The 12,300-nt window shown below is 39.4% G+C and overlaps 1 long non-coding RNA gene across 1 annotated transcript; it reads right to left on the bottom strand.

Moving 5' to 3' along the window:
- Positions 1-6,933: 6,933 nt before the first annotated feature.
- LOC124874508 lies at positions 6,934-7,981 on the bottom strand. Its single transcript, XR_007039819.1, has 3 exons — positions 7,950-7,981; positions 7,489-7,579; positions 6,934-7,394 (listed from the first exon to the last, which is right to left on the bottom strand). It is a non-coding gene; the product is annotated as an uncharacterized LOC124874508 (long non-coding RNA).
- Between the last annotated feature and the right edge of the window lie 4,319 nt (positions 7,982-12,300).

A 12,300-nucleotide genomic window follows, 5' to 3' on the forward strand; every position in this document is an offset into this window, starting at 1 on the left:
TGATTAATGTCCAGTGATTTGGCTGGCTTCTCCATAAGATTAATATCAGTGATCTGGAACTAAGTTGGCATGCACTTAGCAGTTTGTTGGCATTGTAATTTTCCATTTTCATCCATTTTTTCTGGTTTTGGTTTCCATTATAAAGCATCTGAGATCATTTTAGCTTAGGGGCTCATTTTCTACTCATCTTAACGGATTTTCTCCTGTCCAGCCAACTTTTTAATCAGAGTATGCCATTCATCTGAGCAGCGTCTGAAACAATATATCATGCCTTTCAGAGAGGAATGCATTAAACCAGCATGTAAAACATTTTCTGCTTTCATTTTTAAGGTTTTATAAATGTATACAGTACAGACCAAATGTTTGGACGCACCTTCTCATTCAAAGACTTGTCTGTATTTTCATGACTATGAATATTGTAGCTTCACACTGAATGCATCAAAACTATGAATTAACACATTATGAATTATATACTGAGCAAAAAAGTGTGAAACAACTGAAAATATGTCTTATATTCTAGGTTCTTCAAAGTAGCCACCTTTTGATTTGATTACTGCTCCGCACACTCTTGGCATTCTGTTGATGAGCTTCAAGAGGTAGTCACCTGAAATGGTTTTCACTTCACAGGTGTGCCCTGTCAGGTTCAATAAGTGGGATTTCAAGCCTTATAAATGGGGTTGGGACCGTCAGTTGTGTTGTGCAGGATGTGGATACAGTACACAGCTGATAGTCCTACTGAATAGGCTGTTAGAATTTGTATTATGGCAAGAAAAAAGCAGCTAAGTAAAGAAAAACGAGTGGCCATCATTACTTTAAGAAATGAAGGTCAGTCAGTCCAAACAATTGGGAAAACTTTGAAACTGTCCCCAAGTGCAGTTGCAAAACCCATCAAGCGCTACAAAGAAACTGGCTCACATGAGGACTGCCCCAGGAAAGGAAGACCAAGAGTCACCTCTGCTGCGGACGATAAGTTCATCCGAGTCACCAGCCTCAGAAATCGCAGGTTAACAGCAGCTCAGATTAGAGAACAGGTCAATGCCACACAGAGTTCTAGCAGCAGACACATCTCTAGAACAACTGTTAAGAGGAGACTGTGTGAATCAGGCCTTCATGGTAAAATAGCTGCTAGGAAACCACTGCTGAGGACAGGCAACAAGCAGAAGAGACTTGTTTGGGCTAAAGAACACAAGGAATGGACATTAGACCAGTGGAAATCTGTGCTTTGGTCTGATGAGTCCAAGTTTGAGATCTTTGGTTCCAACCACTGTGTATTTGTGCGGCGCAGAAGAGGTGAACGGATGGCCTCTACATGCCTGGTTCCCACCGTGAAGCATGGAGGAGGAGGTGTGATGGTGTGGGGGTGCTTTGCTGGTGACACTGTTGGAGATTTATTCAAAATTGAAGGCATACTGAACCAGCATGGCTACCACAGCATCTTGCAGTGGCATGCTATTCCATCCGGTTTGTGTTTAGTTGGACCATCATTTATTTTTCAACAGGACAATGACCCCAAACACACCTCCAGGCTGTGTTAGGGCTATTTGACCAAGGAGAGTGATGGGGTGCTGCGCCAGATGACCTGGCCTCCACAGTCACCGGACCTGAACCCAATCGAGATGGTTTGGGGTGAGCTGGACCGCAGAGTGAAGGCAAAAGGGCCAACAAGTGCTAAGCATCTTGGGAACTCCTTCAAGACTGTAGGAAAACCATTTCCGGTGACTACCTCTTGAAGCTCATCAACAGAATGCCAAGAGTGTGCGGAGCAGTAATCAAAGCAAAAGGTGGCTACTTTGAAGAACCTAGAATATAAGACATATTTTCAGTTGTTTCACACTTTTTTGTTCAGTATATAATTCCACATGTGTTAATTCATAGTTTTGATGCCTTCAGTGTGAAGCTACAATATTCATAGTCATGAAAATAAAGACAACTCTTTGAATGAGAAGGTGTGTCCAAACCTTTGGTCTGTACTATATATATATATATATATATATATATATATATATATATATATATATATATACAGGGGTTGGACAATGATACTGAAACACTTGGTTTTAGACCACAATAATTTATTAGTATGGTGTAGGGCCTCCTTTTGCGGCCAATACAGCGTCAATTTGTCTTGGGAATGACAAATACAAGTCCTGCACAGTAGTCAGAGGGATTTTAAGCCATTCTTCTTGCAGGATAGTGGCCAGGTCACTACGTGATACTGGTGGAGGAAAACGTTTCCTGACTCGCTCCTCCAAAACACCCCAAAGTGGCTCAATCATATTTAGATCTGGTGACTGTGCAGGACATGGGAGATGTTCAACTTCACTTTCATGTTCATCAAACCAATCTTTCACCAGTCTTGCTGTGTGTAATGGTGCATTGTCATCCTGATACACGGCACCGCCTTCAAGATACAATGTTTGAACCATTGGATGCACATGGTCCTCAAGAATGGTTCAGTAGTCCTTGGCAGTGACGCGCCCATCTAGCACAAGTATTGGGCCAAGGGAATGCCATGATATGGCAGCCCAAACCATCACTGATCCACCCCCATGCTTCACTCTGGGCATGCAACAGTCTGGGTGGTACACTTCTTTGGGGCTTCTCCACACCGTAACTCTCCTGGATGTGGGGAAAACAGTAAAGGTGGACTCATCAGAGAACAATACATGTTTCACATTGTCCACAGCCCAAGATTTGCGCTCCTTGCACCATTGAAACCGACGTTTGGCATTGGAATAATTGACCAAAGGTTTGGCTATAGCAGCCCGGCCATGTATATTGACCCTGTGGAGCTCCCGACGGACAGTTCTGGTGGAAACAGGAGAGCTGAGGTGCACATTTAATTCTGCCGTGATTTGGGCAGCCGTGGTTTTATGTTTTTTGGATACAATCCGGGTTAGCACCCGAACATCCCTTTCAGACAGCTTCCTCTTGCGTCCACAGTTAATCCTGTTGGATGTGGTTCGTCCTTCTTGGTGGTATGCTGACATTACCCTGAATACCGTGGCTCTTGATACATCACAAAGACTTGCTGTCTTGGTCACAGATGCGCCAGCAAGACGTGCACCAACAATTTGTCCTCTTTTGAACTCTGGTATGTCACCCATAATGTTGTGTGCATTTCAATATTTTCATCAAAACTGTGCTCTTACCCTGCTAATTGAACCTTCACACTCTGCTCTTACTGGTGCAATGTGCAATCAATGAAGACTGGCTACCTGGCTGGTCCAATTTAGCCATGAAACCTCCCACACTAAAATGACAGGTGTTTCAATTTCATTGTCCAACCACTGTATATATATATATATATATATATATATATATATATATATATATATACAGTGGCGTGCACAGACATTTTGGGGGGCAGTTGTTCAAGTGGAAAAAAAGGGCACCTTGTGCAGCACATTGAGTTGTTGGTTGCCTTTGTAGTGTGAGATTTATTACAGGCACAGCATGAACATAATTTATATGTATTACTAAGCACCCCCAAAATAAACTGTCCTGTGGGTTGAAGGGAAATAACCACCCAGGAAAAAAAACTCAAAACAAGAATGCATTTGACACATTTCCTAAGATTAATGAGGCAACAAAATGATCATAGACTGATTTAAAGTTAAATTACTGATTCACAACCTGAACTTCCTGAGTCAAATTTGAAACTTAAGTTATCCTTCATTTTTTTTCTTTTTACACACTGAGCACAATGTGTTTGTCTTGACTATATCATTCTGTACTTTTATCACAAAATTTATTCTGCTCCAAATAGCCTTACAGGTCCTTCTCAAAATATTAGCATATTGTGATAAAGTTCATTATTTTCCATAATGTCGTGATGAAAATTTAACATTCATATATTTTAGATTCATGAAACACTAACTGAAATATTTCAGGTCTTTTATTGTCTTAATACGTATGATTTTGGCAAACAGCTCATGAAAACCCAAAATTCCTATCTCACAAAATTAGCATATTGCATCCGACCAATAAAAGAAAAGTGTTTTTAATACAAAAAACGTCAACCTTCAAATAATCATGTACAGTTATGCACTCAATTCTTGGTCGGGAATCCTTTTGCAGAAATGACTGCCTCCATGCGGCGTGGCATGGAGGCAATCAGCCTGTGGCACTGCTGAGGTCTTATGGAGGCCCAGGATGCTTCGATAGCGGCCTTTAGCTCATCCAGAGTGTTGGGTCTTGAGTCTCTCAACGTTCTCTTCACAATATCCCACAGATTCTCTATGGGGTTCAGGTCAGGAGAGTTGGCAGGCCAATTGAGCACAGTGATACCATGGTCAGTAAACCATTTACCAGTGGTTTTGGCACTGTGAGCAGGTGCCAGGTCGTGCTGAAAAATGAAATCTTCATCTCCATAAAGCTTTTCAGCAGATGGAAGCATGAAGTGCTCCAAAATCTCCTGATAACTAGCTGCATTGACCCTGCCCTTGATAAAACACAGTGGACCAACACCAGCAGCTGACACGGCACCCCAGACCATCACTGACTGTGGGTACTTGACACTGGACTTCTGGCATTTTGGCATTTCCTTCTCCCCAGTCTTCCTCCAGACTCTGGCACCTTGATTTCCGAATGACATGCAGAATTTGCTTTCATCCGAAAAAAGTACTTTGGACCACTGAGCAACAGTCCAGTGCTGCTTCTCTGTAGCCCAGGTCTGGGGAATGCGGCACCTGTAGCCCATTTCCTGCACACGCCTGTGCACGCTGGCTCTGGATGTTTCTACTCCAGACTCAGTCCACTGCTTCCGCAGGTCCCCCAAGGTCTGGAATCGGCCCTTCTCCACAATCTTCCTCAGGGTCCGGTCACCTCTTCTCGTTGTGCAGCGTTTTCTGCCACACTTTTTCCTTCCCACAGACTTCCCACTGAGGTACCTTGATACAGCACTCTGGGAACAGCCTATTTGTTCAGAAATTTCTTTCTGTGTCTTACCCTCTTGCTTGAGGGTGTCAATAGTGGCCTTCTGGACAGCAGTCAGGTCGGCAGTCTTACCCATGATTGGGGTTTTGAGTGATGAACCAGGCTGGGAGTTTTAAAGGCCTCAGGAATCTTTTGCAGGTGTTTAGAGTTAACTTGTTGATTCAGATGATTATGTTCATAGCTCGTTTAGAGACCCTTTCAATGATATGCTAATTTTGTGAGATAGGAATTTTGGGTTTTCATGAGCTGTATGCCAAAATCATCCGTATTAAGACAATAAAAGACCTGAAATATTTCAGTTAGTGTGCAATGAATCTAAAATATATGAATGTTAAATTTTCATCATGACATTATGGAAAATAATGAACTTTATCACAATATGCTAATATTTTGAGAAGGACCTGTATGTTGTAGCAAAGCAGGTTACACTGCCAAATGTACCAGGTAGGTCACACTAAATGAGTTATCTTCAGTAACCAGTGACCATTCTACAGTGTAAATCAACTATACCCAGAAAATGAGTTATAAAATCTTTATAGTCAAAATGAAACCAACAGCAGAGAATATGATCATAAGAAGAATCATCTATACTTCTGCATGTAGCCAATGTGATTTATGACAGAAATTATTCTTAGAGAATAAAAATTAATGAGATTACAAGTCCTGAGAACTGATAAGATGTCTGCTATTTAGAAATTAAAATACTCTGATCACATCATCATTTTTACACACAGAAGTAGAAAATACAACTTAGCCTAGATGCCCCACATTTAATAATGTTAACCAGCTCATTTGGCCATATTTGCAATTAAAAAAAAAACATGAGTCAAACAGAAGTCATCATGGACCATAATAGCAAATGTAATACGTACATCTATGAGACAGATTTGAATTTATTTATTTCTTCTAATTTAATCTAAGAGTTAAATCGTAGACATTATCCTGGCGCCTGGTGGCGGCCATAGAAGACATAGCGGGTAAAGGAATGCCATTTATTGGCCTGTTCTGTTTAGATAAAATAGTGGCAGGTGAAGTTTTAACGTTTTCATCTGAAGTTTAGGAAGCAAGAATATTCGTTTTGTTTGTTTCCTGGATGGTGTTAGCCGGCCTGTCGGCAGGGCAGGGCTCTATCTGACGGCGGAGGGGAGGAGAGGAGAGGTAAGCTGCACCAGCGCTGGTCCACCGCTCCGCTCTGCACGCAGCCCGGATTTCAAAACGTGGGGCACTGGAATTATAGGCATTTCAATTCAGAAATTTTACCTTGGGCCCCACACTATACACTGTAAAAAATAAAATAAATAAAAAAGATTTTAGGAAGGCACTTTTTTCTCCAAAGAATAAAAGGGCAGGTGCTCTAGCACCACCTAGCGTCTATCTGTGCACGTCCCTGTATGTGTGTTCTCTTGCATAGTGATAAATATCCATTTAATTAAAAAAACTGAGAAGTCCCCGGCCTTGAGGAGGACTAAATACAAATTTCACTGCATGCTCCCAACATGTGATCTTCCCATTAAGGTCTTTTTAAAATCCTCAGAAATCCAAAGAAAGATCGCAAGACGTGACTGTCATTAGACGTGCATGGTGAATGATTACAAAATACAAAAATGAACAAATTTGTTTGTGCTCATGCAAAATGTGGTGAACTCCTGTGGTGTATTCCTATAAGCATTTGTTAAATTTTTGCATGTAAATAAAATAGGTCTAAAAAAGCACAACCAAGTCAAAATAACTGCTTTACTCATTGTTTGAGTAACAATGAGTAAACTACTGAAAATCAACGCAACACTCAATCGGTTCTTACTAAACTGTGATACGATTTAATCTGCTTTTACAGCATATCATAATCCTCAAATAGATGTGCATCATGTTAAATTACCATGTGTTTACACTATTTGAGATCACTTTCCTTTCATAAGAAGAATAATAGCAGGGAAATTACTAGGAGAACAAATATGCAAAAATGATTAGTTTGCAACTAAAATGACTTTCTTAAGGGACTTTGCAATTTATCTTTTATTTTTTCAGAAATTTCAAAACAAAAAGTAAACATTACAATTTTATTTACACAATAAAACAAACATTTGTTTATTTCTAAAAGCAGTGGAAAGTGAGATAATGGCAGGTCTGTAAAGAAAACGTTATGCCGACTTCAACCACGAGAGGGCAACAAAAACACAAGCAGCGGTTAAATTAGAAATCCAGATGAATTAAAGAACTCAATAATATTTCTGTTATATTATAAAATTCTTGTTTGGCAGCATGTACAGCAACATCGCTCAGAGGTTTCCAGACTGTATCTTAGGGCCACGTAAAATGTACATCACTATAGTTCTAAAATAAATACAGTGTGTTTAAATTACTGGTGTTTTTAAGGCTATGCTGAGCATTGCAGCAAGTTTTCATAGTGGCTATCTGCCCCTTTTGTCCGTGTCAGACACAGTATTTCCAAAAGCAAGCTGTGGATAACAGGAGATACAGACATAAATTAGTTTCACAATATCTACCAAGCTTAAATTTTTACATTTTGACTATAGTGCTAAGTTAGCTTACGCTCCCCACGCTTTGTCGTTGTGGATTTGCCCTCTGCTGCTTTAGCGGAAATTTTCTTCTGGAGCTCCAGGTCTTCCCACATTGTAAGCACCTGTAAGTACAGATCAGACCAATAAAAACTGTATATATAACTATCTACTTTATTTTTTAAAAAAACAGCTCCTTGTTTAGTGCTGCATGTCTGCCTAAAAACTGCTTTTAAGACTTTGACTAAATTTGTTATGTTCCCAGTCCTCTTTATCAAAGCAAGCCAAGTCAACCTTATTAATAAAGCAGCATTCATATACAAGGAAGTTCAAATTGCAATAGGGGAAAATAGAGAAAACAGGTAAATTAAATAACATTAAAGAACAAGAAATACATTATAGAATAATGTAACAATTTAAGCATCACAATAGATAGTGCAGAAAAATCTTAAAATGACAAATCCCCAATCGTGAATAAAACAGAAAAAGTCCTACCTCCTCAAGATCAGCTAATTTGTTGCCCAACTTATAATATATATATATATATATATATATATATATATATATATATATATATATATACAGGGGTTGGACAATGAAACTGAAACACTTGGTTTTAGACCACAATAATTTATTAGTATGGTGTAGGGCCTCCTTTTGCGGCCAATACAGCATCAATTTGTCTTGGGAATGACATATACAAGTCCTGCACAGTAGTCAGAGGGATTTTAAGCCATTCTTCTTGCAGGATAGTGGCCAGGTCACTACGTGATACTGGTGGAGGAAAACGTTTCCTGACTCACTCCTCCAAAACACCCCAAAGTGGCTCAATCATATTTAGATCTGGTGACTGTGCAGGCCATGGGCAATGTTCAACTTCACTTTCATGTTCATCAAACCAATCTTTCACCAGTCTTGCTGTGTGTATTGGTGCATTGTCATCCTGATACACGGCACCGCCTTCAAGATACAATGTTTGAACCATTGGATGCACATGGTCCTCAAGAATGGTTCGGTAGTCCTTGGCAGTGACGCGCCCATCTAGCACAAGTATTGGGCCAAGGGAATGCCATAATATGGCAGCCCAAACCATCACTGATCCACCCCCATGCTTCACTCTGGGCATGCAACAGTCTGGGTGGTACGCTTCTTTGGGGCTTCTCCACACCGTAACTCTCCTGGATGTGGGGAAAACAGTAAAGGTGGACTCATCAGAGAACAATACATGTTTCACATTGTCCACAGCCCAAGATTTGCGCTCCTTGCACCATTGAAACCAACGTTTGGCATTGGAATAATTGACCAAAGGTTTGGCTATAGCAGCCCGGCCATGTATATTGACCCTGTGGAGCTCCCGACGGACAGTTCTGGTGGAAACAGGAGAGTTGAGGTGCACATTTAATTCTGCCGTGATTTGGGCAGCCGTGGTTTTATGTTTTTTGGATACAATCCGGGTTAGCACCCCTTTCAGACAGCTTCCTCTTGCGTCCACAGTTAATCCTGTTGGATGTGGTTCGTCCTTCTTGGTGGTATGCTGACATTACCCTGGATACCGTGGCTCTTGATACATCACAAAGACTTGCTGTCTTGGTCACAGATGTGCCAGCAAGACGTGCACCAACAATTTGTCCTCTTTTGAACTCTGGTATGTCACCCATAATGTTGTGTGCATTTCAATATTTTCATCAAAACTGTGCTCTTACCCTGCTAATTGAACCTTCACACTCTGCTCTTACTGGTGCAATGTGCAATCAATGAAGACTGGCTACCAGGCTGGTCCAATTTAGCCATGAAACCTCCCACACTAAAATGACAGGTGTTTCAGTTTCATTGTCCAACCCCTGTATATATATATATATATATACAGTGGCGTGCACAGACATTTTGGGGGGCAGTTGTTCAAGTGGAAAAAAAGGGCACCTTGTGCAGCACATTGAGTTGTTGGTTGCCTTTGTAGTGTGAGATTTATTACAGGCACAGCATGAACATAATTTATATGTATTACTAAGCACCCCCAAAATAAACTGTCCTGTGGGTTGAAGGGAAATAACCACCCAGGAAAAAAAACTCAAAACAAGAATGCATTTGACACATTTCCTAAGATTAATAAGGCAACAAAATGATCATAGACTGATTTAAAGTTAAATTACTGATTCACAACCTGAACTTCCTGAGTCAAATTTGAAACTTAAGTTATCCTTCATTTTTTTTTCTTTTTACACACTGAGCACAATGTGTTTGTCTTGACTATATCATTCTGTACTTTTATCACAAAATTTATTCTGCTCCAAATAGCCTTATGTTGTAGCAAAGCAGGTTACACTGCCAAATGTACCAGGTAGGTCACACTAAATGAGTTACCTTCAGTAACCAGTGACCATTCTACAGTGTAAATCAACTATACCCAGAAAATGAGTTATAAAATCTTTATAGTCAAAATGAAACCAACAGCAGAGAATATGATCATAAGAAGAATCATCTATACTTCTGCATGTAGCCAATGTGATTTATGACAGAAATTATTCTTAGAGAATAAAAATTAATGAGATTACAAGTCCTGAGAACTGATAAGATGTCTGCTATTTAGAAATTAAAATACTCTGATCACATCATCATTTTTACACACAGAAGTAGAAAATACAACTTAGCCTAGATGCCCCACATTTAATCATGTTAACCAGCTCATTTGGCCATATTTGCAATTTTAAAAAAAACATGAGTCAAACAGAAGTCATCATGGACCATAATAGCAAATGTAATACGTACATCTATGAGATAGATTTGAATTTATTTATTTCTTCTAATTTAATCTAAGAGTTAAATCGTAGACATTCTCCTGGCGCCTGGTGGCGGCCATAGAAGACATAGCGGGTAAAGGAATGCCATTTATTGGCCTGTTCTGTTTAGATAAAATAGTGGCAGGTGAAGTTTTAACTTTTTCATCTGAAGTTTAGGAAGCAAGAATATTCGTTTTGTTTGTTTCCTGGATGGTGTTAGCCGGCCTGTCGGCAGGGCAGGGCTCTATCTGACGGCGGAGGGGAGGAGAGGAGAGGTAAGCTGCACCAGCGCTGGTCCACCGCTCCGCTCTGCACGCAGCCCGGATTTCAAAACGTTGGGCACTGGAATTATAGGCATTTCAATTCAGAAATTTTACCTTGGGCCCCACACTATACACTGTAAAAAATAAAATAAATAAAAAAGATTTTAGGAAGGCACTTTTTTCTCCAAAGAATAAAAGGGCAGGTGCTCTAGCACCACCTAGCGTCTATCTGTGCACGTCCCTGTAGGTGTGTTCTCTTGCATAGTGATAAATATCCATTTAATTTAAAAAACTGAGAAGTCCCCGGCCTTGAGGAGGACTAAATACAAATTTCACTGCATGCTCCCAACATGTGATCTTCCCATTAAGGTCTTTTTAAAATCCTCAGAAATCCAAAGAAAGATCGCAAGACGTGACTGTCATTAGACGTGCATGGTGAATGATTACAAAATACAAAAATGAACAAATTTGTTTGTGCTCATGCAAAATGTGGTGAACTCCTGTGGTGTATTCCTATAAGCATTTGTTAAATTTTTGCATGTAAATAAAATAGGTCTAAAAAAGCACAACCAAGTCAAAATAACTGCTTTACTCATTGTTTGAGTAACAATGAGTAAACTACTGAAAATCAACGCAACACTCAATCGGTTCTTACTAAACTGTGATACGATTTAATCTGCTTTTACAGCATATCATAATCCTCAAATAGATGTGCATCATGTTAAATTACCATGTGTTTACACTATTTGAGATCACTTTCCTTTCATAAGAAGAATAATAGCAGGGAAATTACTAGGAGAACAAATATGCAAAAATGATTAGTTTGCAACTAAAATGACTTTCTTAAGGGACTTTGCAATTTATCTTTTATTTTTTCAGAAATTTCAAAACAAAAAGTAAACATTACAATTTTATTTACACAATAAAACAAACATTTGTTTATTTCTAAAAGCAGTGGAAAGTGAGATAATGGCAGGTCTGTAAAGAAAACGTTATGCCGACTTCAACCACGAGAGGGCAACAAAAACACAAGCAGCGGTTAAATTAGAAATCCAGATGAATTAAAGAACTCAATAATATTTCTGTTATATTATAAAATTCTTGTTTGGCAGCATGTACAGCAACATCGCTCAGAGGTTTCCAGACTGTATCTTAGGGCCACGTAAAATGTACATCACTATAGTTCTAAAATAAATACAGTGTGTTTAAATTACTGGTGTTTTTAAGGCTATGCTGAGCATTGCAGCAAGTTTTCATAGTGGCTATCTGCCCCTTTTGTCCGTGTCAGACACAGTATTTCCAAAAGCAAGCTGTGGATAACAGGAGATACAGACATAAATTAGTTTCACAATATCTACCAAGCTTAAATTTTTACATTTTGACTATAGTGCTAAGTTAGCTTACGCTCCCCACGCTTTGTCGTTGTGGATTTGCCCTCTGCTGCTTTAGCGGAAATTTTCTTCTGGAGCTCCAGGTCTTCCCACATTGTAAGCACCTGTAAGTACAGATCAGACCAATAAAAACTGTATATATAACTATCTACTTTATTTTTTTTTAAAAACAGCTCCTTGTTTAGTGCTGCATGTCTGCCTAAAAACTGCTTTTAAGACTTTGACTAAATTTGTTATGTTCCCAGTCCTCTTTATCAAAGCAAGCCAAGTCAACCTTATTAATAAAGCAGCATTCATATACAAGGAAGTTCAAATTGCAATAGGGGAAAATAGAGAAAACAGGTAAATTAAATAACATTAAAGAACAAGAAATACATTATAGAATAATGTAACAATTTAAGCATCACAATAGATA

This window comes from Girardinichthys multiradiatus, chromosome 9 (genome assembly GCF_021462225.1).
Source record: "Girardinichthys multiradiatus isolate DD_20200921_A chromosome 9, DD_fGirMul_XY1, whole genome shotgun sequence".
NCBI lineage: Eukaryota > Metazoa > Chordata > Actinopteri > Cyprinodontiformes > Goodeidae > Girardinichthys > Girardinichthys multiradiatus.